Source organism: Balearica regulorum, chromosome 17 (assembly GCF_011004875.1).
Source record: "Balearica regulorum gibbericeps isolate bBalReg1 chromosome 17, bBalReg1.pri, whole genome shotgun sequence".
Taxonomy (NCBI): Eukaryota; Metazoa; Chordata; class Aves; order Gruiformes; family Gruidae; genus Balearica; species Balearica regulorum.
Window position 1 is genome coordinate 8,042,366 of NC_046200.1, and position 17,070 is coordinate 8,059,435.

The 17,070-nt window shown below is 46.4% G+C and overlaps 1 long non-coding RNA gene across 1 annotated transcript; it reads right to left on the reverse strand.

Moving 5' to 3' along the window:
- Window positions 1-1,901: 1,901 nt before the first annotated feature.
- On the reverse strand, window positions 1,902-16,950 carry LOC142604279 (uncharacterized). The gene is made up of 3 exons (XR_012838156.1): window positions 16,863-16,950; window positions 12,151-12,257; window positions 1,902-2,012 (listed from the first exon to the last, which is right to left on the reverse strand). It is a non-coding gene; the product is annotated as an uncharacterized LOC142604279 (long non-coding RNA).
- Between the last annotated feature and the right edge of the window lie 120 nt (window positions 16,951-17,070).

Consider the following 17,070-nt stretch of genomic DNA (forward strand, 5'->3'; position numbering starts at 1 on the left):
TCACAAGTCCTGCCAGCAAACCTGCTCTGGCGTGGGCTCCTCTCTCCACGGGGCCACAGGTCCTGCCAGGAGCTTGCTCCAGCGTGGGCTTCCCACAGGGCCACAGCCTCCTTCAGGTGCCTCCACCTGCTCTGGTGTGGGGTCCTCCATGGGCTGCAGGTGGAATCTCTACACCCCTCATCCTCCCTCCATGGGCTGCAGGGGGACAGCCTGCCTCACCATGGTCTTCACCACGGGCTGCAGGGGGATCTCTGCTCCAGCACCTGGAGCACCTCCTCCCCTTCCTTCATTGACCTTGGTGTCTGCAGAGTTTCTTACATCTTCTCACTCCTCTCTCCAGCTGGAAAAGCTCTCTATAGCTGTTTTTTCTCTTTCTTAAATATGTTATCACAGAGGCGCTGATTGGCTTGGCCTTGGCCAGCGGCGGGTCCGTCTTGGAGCCGGCTGGCATTGGCTCTGTCAGACAAAGGGGAAGCTTCTAGCAGCTTCTCACAGAAGCCACCCCTGTACCCCCCCACCCCAGCTACCAAAACCTTGCCACGCAAACCCAACACACCATGTGAACTGCGAGCCACACTCTGCAACCTGGCAGGCAGCGCCCTGCTCACATGAGCAGGCTTCATGATCAGGTCGTACTTCACACACAATTACAGGCACAGGCAAATTACACTGAGCACAGAGCAGATCCTCAGCTGATGTAAATCAGGGAGAGCCCACAGAGTCCATTCATACACCAGCCCATGACGAGATGGCTCTGAATCCCTTCGCACTGAAAATGCAAGCAGCCAAGCGCAGACCCCAAACTGTTACCAATTAATGTCAGTTTTTTGACGTATGCTCAAAATGAAACAGTCGGTGGCAGGACCCTTACCCTGAAAGGGAAGGGCACCTGCTACTCTTATGGTCACAGTCTCCCTTTTTCTTTATCTTGGGCTTCTGACTCCTTAATCTGTTGTGGAATGTCATTTAATTAAGCATTTTCAAGGTTCACTCTAGGCCGTGGGATTATGCTGTAAGCAGGCAACACTGGCCTGAAGTTGCAATAATTAAGGCCACGAAGGACAGCTTGGCACATTGTCTAATCAGGGAGCCAACATAAATATGCCAGAGCTGGTACTAAGTATTTCCATGGTAGAAGCATTCAGACTTACTAGATGGGGTTTCCCCTAATCATACAAGGAATAGAGGAATCAAAAAAAACGTGCATTTTTCAGTTAAAAAAATTAAAAAGGAAATAAAAGATGTTAGAAACATTCTTGACACTAGAGCACCTGCCCAGGTTTGTAGCCTTTTAACGAGGGATTATGGAACACTAGAATTAGGAAGAGCCGGCCGGCGTATGGCACCATCATCTTCTGTGCCCCAGCTCCAGACTTCAACCTTTGGACTGGCGAGCGGTTCTGCAAGGTCGAACCCTCTTGCCAACAGCACCGAGTGCAGTTGTGCTGACCCGAGGGACCTGCCATTATTCGTACCAGCATGCCACCAGGGCCAGCCGTGCCCGTCCCCACGCACTCCACGGCAGCTCTCCTTGACGTCCGCTCAGCTGAAGCGCAGCGTGGGCCAGGGCTGCAGCTGGTGAGCGCTGATACCTTTCCACCAGCCCCACAGAGCAGCCACTTCCCTCAGGCGCAAGGCCTCACGGCGAGCAGGGCAACAGGCAGCCCAGTCCTTAGAGCACATGTTGGGTGGCCTGGGGGAAGTAAAAGAAGAAACGGCCTCCCCAGGGTCCAGCTGTGTTCACTTGCCACCTACCTCTGTGCAGTCATTTACCGCCCATTGATGTCTCTAGGAGGCCCGAGCGCGCTCATGGTTCACACAAAGTGAAACAGCCTCCTGCTCCCACACTGCAGATGCAGAGACGTTGCTTCTATTCCTGCCTTCACTTACCTTCAGCTCCAGCCCAGACTGCACCCTGGGCATCACCTCTTCCCCTGACTGTTCTCCATTCTCTCCTTCCCACTCCAGTCCTGCGCTCCACACCTTTAGATCATGCAGATTCAGACAGATGCCTGTGGACAAAGACAGAAAACCTCAGCCCACGAGACCAGTGCCCACCTGACAGGTTTCCATGCTGGCGGTACCCAGCAGCCACCCACCGTCCCGTGGTGATACCCATCCACTCCCAGCTTAGAGTTCACACACAGGCAACACCTTCAGGCATTTTCCCCTGCTCCCTACTCCTCCCGTGGGATGGGAATTTACACCATGTGGTGTATCTCTTACTGATAATCCTGTCTGCTTTCCCAGTTTGCTTGGGCTTCTTAGGTGCTGACAGAGGTTTGGTTTATCCCTCAACATGCTTCAACACAGCAGCTGGGTACAACCAGCTCAGCTACCTGCTTTAAAGTTTGTATTATGGTTATACTATGAATGCTTACGGAAATTTCTTTGAAAATTAACGAGTGTGACACTGCAGTTTTGGTTTCAAAGGCTTCTATCGCTTCCAGCATTGCCAGACATGAGAAGTTCCTATAATGCAACAACAGAGTTCAGGGCATTCCAAAGGAAAGGGGGGAACGATGCATTCAATCCAACCAATGTGAATATGAAAGGAAGAAAAAAGGCTGTTTTAAAAAAAAAGACAAATAGGAGAGAGCTGTATATTCTAAGCATAATTTCAGGTAATAGTCTGCCCTGATTGCTAAACTGCAAGTTTTATGGGACAGGGAGAAGCTTGGGTGTCCCCCGATCGTACAGCACCCAGCACAACCAGGGCTTGGGTCTCTATCAGATGCATCCGCAGATCGCACAGCTGCCATTCAAATGGAGACTTGCAGGAGCCAGGTCACTCTCCTCCTTTTATGTGCACCTGAGCAAAATGCAAAGCAGACTTGAAATAAGCAATATTCTTTCTTTTTTGTTTTCTGCTGAGCAGGCCACGGAGCAGATAGCTTCAGGGCTGCGAAAGCAGCGTTACTTCCCCCAGCACCTCCTCATTAGAAACATCTCCTGAAACACGCTCGGTGTCATACCCATTTAGTGTCAGGTGACAGGCATTTTCTTCTGTAACATTCCCTTTAACAGTGGCATTATTACTTTTACTTGAGTGCTTTGATTTAAGCCACAGGAGATGTCACAAATTAGTGTTTACAAAACTTAACACGAGGGGGCTGTCAGTACTTGCTTGAAGACAAGGATTTAGACAGTTGAGACCCCATTGCGGAGGGAGCAGACTAATTGCAGGAGCCAGGGCACAGAAGGATTCCAGACCTAAGTGCCACCTTGAGCAGAAGTTAAATTAATGATGCTCAGAGTGCAGTTCAGAGGCATGCTGGACTGAACTCCCCCTTTTGGTTTTGGGGTTGTTTTTATTTCAATTTTTTTTTTTTTTTTTTAACACAGTGTAAAAAGGAATTAAAAGAACAGATAGTACAGCTCAGCTTGGTAACTACTCCATCTGCTTACAGCAACATGCACCCTGACACTGCCCGTTAGATACACGTACACACTTAAACCATGAGCATGTCTCAGCTAACCTTACTCACAAAATGGCACTGGAATTACATGTTGCAAAGGAGCAGATTCCAAGAGGGCTTAAATAAATAAATTGCCTGGTGATTTAAGGAGAAGATACAAATTCTTCCATGATCCAAGAATTCACTGATATTACCTGTTAGTTGGGAGATTTTGTTTTCTATCGGTTAGCTACCCAAGTGGAAGAAATCTATTTTGCATTTGGGAAAGTCTGAACAATATATGTAATTGCTATGACTAACAAACAGGAGAAATGCAAATTGTATAAAAGTGTGATATTCAAAATCCTTCAAAGTAGAAGTACAGCAGAGATCCGTCTGCAGAGGAATGCAGAGTATCCCTTAGAAACACGGCTCTCCTAGGAGAGCCTTCAGCAAAGCAAGGTATTCCCGCGTTCACCATTAATGGACAAAAACATGCCACTGAAACCACACTAGCATTAATTCCCCAGCCATGAGAAGTTTTATACAAGCGCAGACTTCTTTGTGAGATGAACACACCATCTCAGAGCAGCCAGTGCAGCCGAAGGTCCCATCAGAAATCTCTTCTCCAGCCTTTCATCATGATGCATTGCACCATTCAGTGCAAATCACAAGCTACAAAATTGCATTATCAGTACAGCTCTTTTTAATCAATTCAAGGTACTGATGTTTAAATATCTCCTGCACTAAAAAGCAATTGCTGTTTAGACTTTTTTTTTTTTAAAGAAATCATTATAACATTCTCATAATTGCTTATCTCTCAAAGGAAGATAACGCAGACACAGCTGCTATTTCAAAGGACATTTTGTACATGTAGCTCAGTCACATCTGAAATACAGCAGAGATTCTCTCTAATTCAGGAACCTATTTCTTGCTGACTGTGTTGCGTGACAGCGCCGTGGCCTTAGTTACACTTGCAGCAGAGGTAGTTATACACTGCGATTTGCCTAAGGACTTCTTCCTCTGCTGGGCCCCGGTTCAGCAAAACATTGCAGTAGATGCTCGAGATCACGCTCAGGCGATTTACTGAAGTGTTGTGCATCTCCATGCTGGCTTTGGGGAGCTGTTTTCCTCTAGATGTTCCCCCTCTTGTGTGTCCCAGCCAGCCAGCCACGCAGAGCACCTCGTACCTGCCCCACCAGCCACCTCTGCTCTGGGTCGGTGGGTGGGTTCAAACCTCGGCATCGCCCCCGCGCTCACCATTGGAGCCACCAGCCCGCCTCTCTAATAGAAAACCTCAGGAAAATATCTGTGTGGTAGATAAGGTCACAAAATGCTGCTTGGGGTCAACAGCAATCTCGATCTATCTGGATTTTAAAGAGGAAATATGACCTTGCCTTGAAATTGAATATCTCCCTTGTCCGCAGGTTTGTCAGCACTTCCTTCTGCCTGTAAAAGGGGACGTTGCTTCCCCCCCTGACAAAGTGGTGCAGGGAGGCTGCTTCTCTGGGGGTGCTCAAATACGAGTGGCCAGGACCAGGACAGTGCCCCCAGGTAAATACACTGAGTGTTATTATCAGTGGGATATTGACTCCCCCATGTTCCCTGAGAGCATCTCTCCCGTATTTGCATCATCTTTTTTTCCCCCAGGTGCCTGGCCCCGTCCTGCCTCTCAGCCCAGCAGGGAGGGGATGCTCTTCCAGGGGTCTGCACCCCTGTGTGCAGCAGCACCCCCACAGCATCCTCCCTCTGCCACCTCCCTGCAGGAGCTGCAGGTTAACTCCATATCAGCACCCTTTGATGCAGCGTTTACTCTAGCAAGTATATTCGGAAGCTCCTGAGATTGCAATTCACATTTCAATCGGTGATTAGAGACCCCAGGAGCCAAGATTACCCACCACTTTGCAAGTAATTCCCTGCCCTTAGTCTGACGTGACCCGAGATACAGATCTCCAGCGCCCTGGCACACACTCCTCCACGCAAGGCATGGACCTTGCCTGTGTGACCAAACCCTCCCTTCCATCCTTTCCCACAAGCAGGAACAGAGCTAAACACAGTGTCCAAGCACCAGGTTTGGGAACTCCTAAGATGCGATGGACCATCAAGATCATCCATCTTCCATGTAGTACAGGCCATAAGGCTTCCAGAAATTAATGCCAGTGGGAAACCAGAGACATCTCTTAGGAAAATCTACCTCCTGACATTACTATTGCTAGTACTGGAGAATCCACCAGTGCTTATATTGTTCCAATGGTTAATTAGCTTCACTTTTAAAAATGTGCACCCTTTTTTTCTGCTGACAGAAAGCTATGCCAACAAATTAGTCAAGCTAATCAGCACCCTGACTCACTACCTAACATCTAAGAATAGGAGAAAGAGATAAAATGCATGGGTAATACAGGTTCTAGAAACCTACAGATAAAAATGCCCTGAAAACTAGGTTAAATTACCAGGAAGATAAAGCACATTAGAAAACAGGAGGGTATGAATCAATAATTTACATTTCAGAACAGCAGAACAGTTACTCAGACATTTACAAGAGCTTTCAAATGCCTGTCTCCCTCATCTCTCTCCAAAACGTGACCCTGACAGCGATACCCAGCACTTTCCTCAGAACTGAAGTAACTCTTACAACAGCTTGAAATTTTGCTATACAGGAACATGGCAAGTGAACGGAAAGAGAGAAAATACTGGGGGGGAGGAGGGGATCCAGGATCTCACCTGATTTGAATTGTTACCACCACCACAGTATAGTGATTTCCCACCACTTATAATTTAAATAAACTCCTAATGCAGTTCTACTGCTAAACATTGTACTTAGCAGCACAAAGGCTCCCTGACGTCGTTAACACAGCTGGACTGCCAGCTCTGAAATGTCAGCTTTCTTCCCTGCATTGCAAAAGCTCTACTGTTAATTTTGACATCTGGTTTTTAGTGAGATGTATTTCTTGCAGAGCAAATGCACACTGACAAATCTGGGGCCCTCTGTGTATTTTGGTAAATTGCAATCCATTATGAATATATATCTTCCTATAATGAAATGTTAGCTTTGCAGTTGTAATGCAAGCTGTCCAAGTATCTGGTGGGAACATTTAATAACAATAATATTTTGCTGAGGATAACACAGCTACCTCATTTAGGTATTCCTAATACACTCTCCTGGATAAGTTTTTCCCCCAATATGTTAACAGTTTAATAGTACACAGGTGAAAGCAGGTAGGTGATATTGAGATAAAAACCTGCCCTGGCAGCTCAGAGCCTCTCTGCAGAGGAAGCAGAACATTGACGTGTCTGCAGCGGTTCCCACTGGGATCTTGCTGACAGCAAACATCATGGATCAAGCCAGTCCTAAGAGGATGCACAGCTCAATTCCTACACACTCTGCACCTCAGTGTGGTGCGAGGGCCCGGCCGCATCTCCCGAGGACCTGGGGGCTGTGATGGGTGCATTGAGCATGTCTCTCCCGCAGGGAAGTAAGCGAGGCTGGTGGAAAGCTTCCCTGCAACTGCTTTCTAGCACTGCAAAGAAAGAGTCCTTGCTCTTTTAGATGATAAACTACCTTTTTTTCTATTCCCATTTAACCCAAAAGATTCCGAGCACAAAATTAGCAGATCCTGATGCAAAGGATCACATCAGTCCCAGAGGGATTTACTGAGCACGTGGGACACACTTGAGCCAGGGATGTCACAGAACCACTACACATCCCACGCAGCGCTGGTGAGCCTGGGCGCTCACTGCCGCTCAGGACTGCGCCTTCACACGCCGCTGCCAAGCAATTCTGCACCAGCAGCTGAAGCATTGCTTGCAGTCAAGGCAGGCAAATACTCTGGGCTGCATTTAGGCCTGACCTAAACTGAGATCCACTTGCATCAGTTGGCTCACTTTGACTTGGGCCTGGATATGTACTCCAGTAAATCATCTCCAGTCAACAGGACAATTTTCCAAAGGACTTTGTGGCAGTCTGGTGGCACGCTCCCTCCCGTTTCAGCGGGGCTGGCTGCGTTCTTCTGACCTAGATGAATATCTGGTGACAGGAACGATCACCAATGCTTTGTCTTACAAGATCACATTGCAAAAGCACAAGTCTCCAGCAAACACGTCAGCACAGACCTGCCCTCCCCAGCTGGAAATGCTGCTCCGGTCCCTGCCCGAAGGCAGCCCGCAAAGGCAGCGCTTCAGGCAGCGGGTGCCGAAAGTCCCGAGCGAGCATCTGGCCTCTGCCCGCAGCCAGCACGCGTGTAGGAGTTCGTCAAGAGCGTGGCTTTGTGGTGGTGCACTTCAGCCCCAGAGCAGAGACGATAAAAAACAGAATCAAGATCTGGATAGCGCACAGACCCAGATACTTAAAATACCGCGCTCAGGCAAGGCTGGTCTCGGACGCACACGCACACCAGCCCGTGGCCAGGGAGAGGACAGCGGGCCAGGAGAGCACCCCGGAAAGTCCAGCTGACTCAGCTGTTCAAGGTTAGTCAGAAGCTTCCTGAGCACAAGCAAGTTTGCAAAGCAAAAAGCAAGCACCGGCACGGCAGATCCGGCTCTCGGCAGCAGACTGGAAACCTGGCTGCCCCCTCTATTTGGCATCACCTTCTTCTGCTGCACTGCAAAGTTACTTAACTTCGCCCAAAACTTGAGGTATATCTGGGTCTCCCCAATATCAAGGATTCTGTCAGAAAAAATAAAAAGGAGACAGCAGTCGAGTAAATCACAGCAAGTTATGACAAAAAAAAATTCCACAGTGAGGCCTGGACACCAGATAAACAGACCAGAGAGATGTTTAGACACAAGCTTAATTTGTAATCCCATTCATTTCACAAGTAATTACATTTCTATTTTAAATTATATAAAACAAAAATAAATTATAGCATCCAGAAAGAGACCCTCAAGAAGCCATTAAAACATTTGATGCTGTTTATAACCAAAAAACCGACGCATACATAGCAGGAAGAAGGCAACTCAGCACCACAGGGTGTTACCATTACCTGGGGTTTACGAGCAGGGCTGGTGTGGGGCAGAGAGGAGTTTCCCCAAAGCTCTGCATGCAGACCGTACACAGCAGCCACGCAGAGTTTTACGTGACAGGCTGAATGCTAATAAAATCACAGGTCCTCATTTCTTCTAAATTGCTCACCATGTTTTGCCCTAGCACACAAAATTTGGAGACCTATCCAATACATATCGAGACTCCAATATTTAAATCTAGAAAGAATTAGGACCTGGGCTTTTTCATCTCAAATCGGTACCTCGTCCAGCTACTGGAACAGTTAAAAAGCAGTTTGCACCATCTGTTATTACTGTCAAATTTATTATTATACTATTTGGTTGTGTTGTATTTTAAAGGGCTACTTCACAGGAGAGATGCAAATCTCTCAGTGCAAAGACTTAACTGACATTAGGGATCTGGCTCAGGCCCCTAGCGAGTGGAAGAGAATTAATATTAATTCTTAACTTTCCTATTTGAGTATGACATGCCCCTAGGCTTGCCGTCTGTCTTTGCAGAAGCACTATCTCCTGTTTAGGCATGACAATATTTGTCAAGTGCAATGCTCATTAGTCTGCAGTGTGGTCAGGCTAGCAGTGTATACACAGTCTGAAAGATCAGGTAGGGACTAAAGGTCTGCTCTTTGTGGTCAATTATAGCCATCAACATTAATGATGCCACCGTGGAGAGCTATGCAGAAAGAAGAGAGAGAAGTGCTTTTCCAAGGTTAGTCTTGAAAACGTACCTTGGCTACAAGGAGCTGGCAATGAAAACTGTAGTGTGCACCTTCAGCCTCTGTCTAACCCTCTCTGATTTATTTCAAGAATAGTCTAGTGGCTGCTTTTTTTTTTTTTTTTTAATACCTGAATAAAAGACAAGCTTTCTAACCTGAAGTGCATTCTCTTGTATTCTTCAGAATTCACATGTTGATGGTACTTAAACCTGATGTTTAATCAAAGAGAGAAAAAGCAGCACAGGGGCTGATGACTGTTTCCCATTTCTGCCTTGATTTTTGACTCTACATTTTCCCCCAAACCCTAGGATTTCCCAGCAAATCTGAGATTTTGATTTTATTTGCTTGGACAGAGTTCTTGTCCCAGTTCTTATGTGAACTGGGGAAAACAATAAGGCCTATTTTCCCCCTTGAAAAATTACATGTCTTTTTTTCTTTTTAATTATTATTAAAATGTGGCTATAGGTTTGCAGATCTCAAAAAAGAAGGGTAAAAAGTTCACTTTAATTCTTACAAAAGCAGAAAGACTTGGCAAGATTTCAAAATACTCACCAAAGCGGGGAAAAAAAAAATAATCGCTATTGCAAAAATAATGATATGGATAATCATCTTCAACTGGCAGCATCTCACTACCATGGGAGAAGGACCACTCATCAGCCCTCTGCTGCCAACCCGTTGCAGGGTGAAAATTCAGTGAAAGCATCATCAATGAAAGCAGAAATAGCACGAGGTTTTGAAATCCTTATATAGTTCCCCAAGCCTGCTGGAGCACTATAAATACAAACGAGCGTGAGACAGCAATAGCATGTCCTGAAACCCCAGTGAAATTTGGCACATGCATAGCTGTCTCAATGAAACCCATCTATAGAGAACCAGGTAAGCATGGATATTCCACATTAAAAAAAAAATCTGAAAATGCATGGTCCGGAGTGCCCCTAAACAGGAAATTACATAAGCACGTGCTCAATTTTAAGCAGAACTGTTATAAACATGTACTTAAGTTTAGGACAAGTTTAGTGCTTTGCTGAAGAAGGAATGCTTTGATCAGAGTCATCATTTGTTTAACCTATGACCATTGATTTCAATTTAATTGGCATCCATCATCTTTGCCGATGCAGTGTAATAGAGTGCTAATATTGGGGTCCTGGCCATATTCCATTCATTTAATTGCCTAAACAGAACACTACAAGTCAGGTTATTTATGCACTTGCCCACGGAGCAGACTGCACAGCAAATGGTAGCATTCAATATTTGATGCGTTCTCTCAAAAAGAAAACCACATTTTCTATAAGTGAGGTGTAGCTCAGTCAGTAATTCAAACTCTCAGCATCCATGAAATCCTGCAATCCATTTATGCCTGCTTTGTAGAACTGACGTCTGCTTGGTGGTCTAAAGCCTTTTATTTTTCTCTTTTCCTCTCCAGCATGTGCTCTTGTACTTACCAGGGCACTTACAGTATTATTTAGGTTGCTGCCTGCGATATTTTCAAGCTACTAGAAGACAGTTTCTTAGACATTTTCATAATGTTTTGAAATGCTGATGAGGATTTAGCATTAAAATTAATGGCAGCCAGCCGTGGTCTTTCAGATGTGAAAGACTGTGCAGTATTTTCTGGGAAAAAAAGGGGGAGCGGGGGGGGAGAAGAATGGAGATATAAATAGCCAGTCTTGCTTTTCTCCAGGCAGGATCCTTTTAATCATGTAAAATAGATTTTAAAGATTAAAGACTCTAGGCTCTGTTCTGCCTTTGCTCATGTATCACCAATTTTTTGTACGTAATTTGAATGAAAAAGGACACACATGGTGTTTTCATTTGCATTACCCCAAACTGGAATTTCCCCTTGAAGAACATAGCCCCTACCTCCTCTGCAGTGAGGAGAAAACCACCACACCTGGGTGGAACAACACAAAACAAGAGAAAAAAACATTCTAAATCATTACCCTACTTCTTTGACCTGGAACCTCATTTTTCTGTGATTCAATTTAGAGCTATGTCTTACAAGCTGAAAAGGAGACAGAAGAATTACTGGTCCAGCAGATACATCTGTATATGCATGAGCTGCAGTCCCAGTTTTCACTGAAACATCATCATACTGCACACGGAAAAACCTGCACTAATTGAGACAGGAACATCAGCACTGCTCCAGGGAAAACTTGCTGCACTGGGGGCGAGAGATATCTCTGTCTTGGTCAGAAAGTTCAGTGATATCAGGGGCGTTCTGCAAGAACTGCCGAAGGTGGAGTGCAGAGAAGGAAGACCCCGCTCCACAGAGAAAAGGTGAATCAAAGTTCTCCTGCAGGAGCAACATCTCCTGACAAAAGCCACTGGGAATTCTGAGAGGACGGAGCAGGCCAAAGAACTAAAAGCCTGGGGCAGAACAGGCTGCCCATGCCCATCAACAGGCCACTGACAGAGCTGGAACCAAGAGGCTTCCTCTTTCTGCCACTTGCACAACAAAGCCCATTTTACCACATCCCTCCCTCTCACCAAGGCACACAACACAACAGGAGCTGCATCTCAGCACAGGTCAGTCTTCATTCTTACATTTACTCTTCTAATGCAAGTTGCAATCAATTCCTCTTACGCAATCACTAAAGCGTCCCTTCTCCACCTCGCACTCCTCAGACTTGCAGCTATAGTCCCACCTGGTTTCCAGTTGTGACTCTCCCGGAGCAGGAAGTTCCTCATCTCCGCTGTGATTATGGGGCCAACAAAAATCAATGCTGGAATGTATTGATTTTATTATTTGTACTTAGTTGTACTTCTCAAGTGAAGTACAGGACATCTGGATAATTTTCCTTCATTACATTTATAAATACCCAGAGCTTCTTAACTTTGTTCCGTATGCTAAAATATCAATGGCCTCAGCAAAAGAGCATGGAGCCTTCCTTAAAGGACCACCAAAAATCATCAGTGTGAACAAGTATTCTTACCACTAGATATTCTTTTATATTCATAAGCCAAACAATAGAAAGGAAACAAAGGACACTGCTCATCAGATTTAAAAAAAATACATCTTTCTAATGATATTTGGAATTTACCTTGAAATCCTGGCCAAACCTAAGACACTTTTCTGATGGGTTTCATCTCCACAGGTTTGAAGAGTAGAGTTCTGTATCCCACACGATTACTCTGCCATGCACGTGGCCTATGGAAAGAGAGAGATACGTAAGAGCAGAAAAACAGCATTTGAATGTAGGAAGCTGTCTTCATTCTAAGCAGTGCCTTCTTGTAGGGACAGTATGGTTAGAGCAAAAATAAATGCATGCAACTATTACAAGAAAATAAAACACGTCTGTAATTGCAAGGAAAGATTTTGTCTTGACAGCCCTGGAAATGAAAGTTCACAAAGCACATATAGCGTGGGAAGCGTCAGCACAAACCTCCCACGCGTGCCTCCACCAGCGTAACCAGGGGATAAGGGCAGAGTGTTCCCAGTCTCTCTGCCTGCTTCTGCCTCTCTTGAAAATGGCCACCAGTGTTTTCGATTAATTCCAGGTGGTTTTGTACCACAGGCACTGATCCACTTGGAGCTGAACCAAAACCGCTCCCCTCGCTGCACAGATAGCACACATACTCCGCTCCCTCCCAGCTTCCAGATCTGTTTCAAGGTCCTGACCCTAGTTTTTAAAGCCCTTAATAGGCGAGGGCCTAATGAACCTTGGAGACTGCTGCTTATTCCACAATCCAAAGCAACAGCTGTGATTGCTCTGGGTGAGCAGGGCTGAGCAAGCTCAGGGTGAAACCCTCCTCGCTTTCTGCATCCAAGGCTCCTGCCACCAAAGTCTCAGCCCTGCCTTTTAACAAGAGTAACATCCTCAGACCCTTATCCACAGTCCTGCCGCAGCTGCCTTCACTACTGCTGCTGTGGTGTTCATCAAAAATTAGCACAAGAAAAGCTGCCTTTTAGAAAAAGCAAGACATTTCCTCAGGTCTTCACAGAAAACAGTCATGGTGAGACCGTGTCCCTAAGAGCAAAGGGAGAGGGACGCTTTTTCTTAAGTTATAGAAAAGTAGAGCTGGGAGAGAACTTGAGAGGTCAATCGCTCATCCCTGTTGGGCCACAGCAAGGGGAGCTCAGGCACCAGAGCCCTGACGGAGCAGCTCTGCGGTTAGTAGGACCAGTCCACTTCATGTTGGAGCAGCGCGGCCAGAGTCCTCCCAACGTGACCCCTCCGACCTTCCTTGTGGGTGAGGCCGTGGCAGATGAAAGCAAAGGTAGCACTGTTTGTGGGGAATCTTTATGCTCGGTTAGCACCAACTTTAAAACAGATTAGAGGCTGATGAGCTGAAACAAATCCAGCTCCTACAGCACTAGCACCTCTCCCCCTGTAGCCTTCCTTCTCTCTGTATCCATCCTCCCTTTGCCTCTGTCCTCACCATCTGCACTGTCCCGTCAGCATAAGGCACTCGCTCAGCCGGTGTGCTGAGCCACGCAGGGTGCTTTGCGCAGGTACCTACGCCTTCCAGTAACCCACCAAGCACCGCGTATGCTGAAGCCCTTGTCTTGCCAAGCGACTCATCCCACTGTTCCCAACCTTTGAACTTCGGCTGGTCACATTGGGTCCTTTTAGACAACATGTTCATCTGCTTTTGTATCCTGCTCTGTTTTGTAAGTGCAGGTTCCCTCAAAAGAAGAAGCAGCAATTACTGCAGCCACACCTATACTGGAAATGCCTGTGCACTGATCTGTAGTTCATGCTCACAAAGAAAACAAAAGCTGTAAAGAAATAAGCATCCATTCACTTTGAACTTTGGTATCTGGTCCTTCTCTGCAGCACGGACCTGATTCTTTGAAGCACTGAGCTGCCATAGCCCCTGAGGGACTTGAGTTTCTTCTCACACATGCAAATATAAATCAGAAGTCACTCTATTGAAGCCAAGTGAATTATGCAGGTGTAACCTCAATGTGACAGAGAGGGCTCATGGATGTCAACAGAGACTGGAACAGGTGCCCTTTCATTTTTCACATGGTGATTTTTCATTTTCAGCCACTTGGTTCAGCAGAGCTACAATAGCACATATACAGCTGTGATGCAATAGGACAGGATGGCTGATATTTAGGAGAAATCACACGCTTAGATCAATGCACACTGCAGGTATTCAGCTGGAACCAAATGTGTTGGAAGCAATGTAAACCCCAGGGGGGCTTGTTCGTTAATCAATAAACACAAGGAATGTATGCCACTGAGTTATTGCTGCAGTGTTAATTGTAGCTATACAGATTTTTTTTTTTTTTAACATTGCTAAAGAAACAGACATCTTCAAGAACTACGGCTTTTACAAAACAGACGTGATATGAAAAATACATTTCTACTCATTTCTCTCATATGTTTTCAACTTTAGGAAAACATATAACCTCATTAGAAGCTCTCAGTGCTGCCTTATGAAGGAGAAAGGGAAGTTTGTAGCATTTCCAATCCCTCGGTTTACCACAAGTGACATTTAAGCAGTCACCTGGGGAAAAATCCCAATGGGAGCACTGACAAAGCTTACCATTTGAAAAAGGTCAGACCTTCTATTCTTGCTCTGAATAGATGGTGCTGACCTTAAAAGCCTCCCAGTCTCAGCCCCCCTCCTCATAAGCATCTGATGGAGCAGCCAGCTAGGGCAATCCTACCCAGGAGGAGATGCAGGGCATCATTGCTCTGCAGAGTTTTCTTATTCCTTGTTCCCCTCTTGACAAATTACAGATAAATCAACTCATGTGCGAGCAGGTGCTCAGGAGTATCAGCAGCACAGGCACCCGTGCAGGAGCACCAGGCAGGGCTCAGGCTGCCGTGGGGAAGAGGGTTGCCCCTCGCCAAGGTGACTGTCTTGAAAACAGATGGCAAAAATGCAATAGCATTCAAAACCCTCGTGAAGAGGGCATTCTGTGTAAGTGTTTTGGGTTTGCACGGCAAGGTTTTGGTAGCAGGGGAGCTACGAGGGTGGCTTCTGTGAGAAGCTGCTAGAAGCTTCCCCTGTGTCTGACAGAGCCAATGCCAGCCGGCTCCAAGACAGTCCTGCCGCCGGCCAAGGCCAAGCCCATCAGTGATAGTGGTAGCACCTCTGGGATAAGAGTTAAGAAGGGAAAAAAAACCCTAGTGGCAGCTTTCGCAGCCAGAGAGGGGAGTGAGAAGATGTAAGAAACTCTGCAGACACCAAGGTCAATGAAGGAAGGGGAGGAGGTGCTCCAGGTGCTGGAGCAGAGATCCCCTTGCAGCCCGTGGTGAAGACCATGGTGAGGCAGGCTGTCCCCCTGCAGCCCATGGAGGGAGGATGAGGGGGTGTAGAGATTCCACCTGCAGCCCATGGAGGAAGGATGAGGGGGTGTAGAGATTTCACCTGCAGCCCATGGAGGACCCCACACCAGAGCAGGTGGAGGCACCTGAAGGAGGCTGTGACCCCGTGGGAAGCCCACACTGGAGCAAGCTCCTGGCAGGACCTGTGGCCCTGTGGGGAGACCAGCTTTGGTGGGCACCTGGCCTCCAGCCAGGGTCAACCCACCACAGTAAGTGTGACAGAAAAAGGGGGATTCGCAAAGACTAACTTTAACTAAGGCAACTCAGAGCAGGAATTGCCATTTAACAGCTCTGATTCAGCCTCTGGAAGAGCCTCCTAGACACAGACACTACAAAAACTAGTCTCATTCAGCTGAAGTTAGCTTTGTGAGACCCCTCCTCACTCATTCTCTCATGTAGAGAAACAAAGGGCAGGCAGATGGAGAAATAATATTTCCACCCTGCAGATGGAAACTGAACCTCTGGTATGACCTTGAGCACAAGGTCAGGCAAGGATCTCACAGCAGAAGTCAAACCCAGATTCATGAGGTTCTAATTCAGGGCCTTAATCGTGAGTTCACCCTTCCTCCTGATGTGATCCTTTTAGTCTGAACCTGTAAGCATCCAGTGCTACACATGCTAACTCCATAACTTCACCGAGGATTGCCATCCACGCAGCAGGCTGTCAAGTAAAGCACCACACCGCACCAGGTAGCTGGATGTGAATGTAGCTCTCGCTCCCCCTCATCAGTACAACTATCAGAGGCTGATCCTCCACATGGGTCTCAGAAGAGAAGACTTCCGACTGAGTCATCCTGTGGGATGAAGCAGGACAGCCCACAGCGGTAATCCCAAATGCTGCAGTATGCTAGAAAATCAGTCCCTAACTGCTGCAGTCACGAAAATACAATAAACATGTCCTATGATTCCATTTTTAGTCGCTTTTCAATGCAGCGCTGCAGTTTGTCAGTCTTTCTTGTCCCAGCTGGAACAGATGAATTGCTGATGCTTTTTAGGACCATTGGCAGATGAGCACAATAGAAACATCGCTCAGATATTGATGACTAATGCACACAGAACATTTCCAAAAACTGTGTTGCCATCGCAGCTAAACAAAGTGTACTAAATTAACATTCACATGGAAGGCGAGGAGCTCATTTCCACATATTCAGCATTTAAATGAACCTATGGCACCACTGCAAAACCCAGCTGAAACCAAAAACTGGCCATGGTTCTCTTGAAAGTTTCATAGACCTCCATAACCCTAACTCAGGTTTCAGGTTGGCAGCAAAGCCTGGAAGATCTCACAGGGTTTGGGATTTCATTATAGAAATTTCTAGCAGCTACTAGGAGAGCTTCTCTTAAGTCTCAGACCTACAGGCCTCTAGATATCGTCCTCACTTTAATTATCATTGCCTCACTATAAAAGTAACATGTATTACTTGTAAGGCACAGTCCAGCATGTTTCAAAGCTCACAGAAGTCTTTTACCAGCCCAGATGGATTAGGTCAGCTTCTTCATGGGAAAGCTCCTAGACAGTTTTCCCTTTAGGACTGGAAGTAATCTGCTTGAGTACGGCACAAGCCAGGGCTAACCTGCAGAGGTAGGAAATCCTTGCAATGGCTGAAAATGGCCCTGCCAAAAGAATGGAAAGCACAGAAAAAATAACCTAATTTAGATTGGACAAAACCCAACAAC